This window comes from Paroedura picta, chromosome 16, assembly GCF_049243985.1.
Source record: "Paroedura picta isolate Pp20150507F chromosome 16, Ppicta_v3.0, whole genome shotgun sequence".
NCBI lineage: Eukaryota > Metazoa > Chordata > Lepidosauria > Squamata > Gekkonidae > Paroedura > Paroedura picta.
Window position 1 is genome coordinate 27,829,154 of NC_135384.1, and position 582 is coordinate 27,829,735.

Genomic DNA, 582 nt, shown 5'->3' on the forward strand with positions numbered 1-582 from the left:
CCACAGAACCTTCTGGGCAAGAGATGTTCAGAGGTGGTTTGCCATTTTCCTCCTCTGCATGGCAATTCCAGAGGAATTGACCAAGAGACTTTTTGGGCTTTTTTGGTACAGACATTTTTCTATTTTTCTTTTGTTTCTGAATATAATTGATATTAGTGACTGGTTTTTAAGGTGGGTAAATGATGCAAATTAGAAGAAACAAATAAATACATTTATTATATTTATATAAGCAAGAAAGCTGTGGCAATGGCTTCTAACTAGGAATATTCCTAACCTTCCAACCCAAAGGAGAACACTTTCACCAAAAGACACCTGGAGACTCTAACAGGGAAAGCCAACCTGTAGTCTAGAAGGCCATGGACTATAATTCCCATGAGTCCTTGCCAGAAGCCTAACATTTCAAAGCCATCGTCTCCGAACAACGATCTAGCGCCGGGGCTGGAACAAACCTCGCGCCTGCGCCCTTCGAAACAGAAAAGCGTGTCCAAATCTCGCGAGAGCTTCCCCCCCCGTCTCCCATTGGCCAGGCCTTGGCGGAACTTCCGGACCCGTGTCGTCCATTCCTCTTCGGCCTCTCGCGAG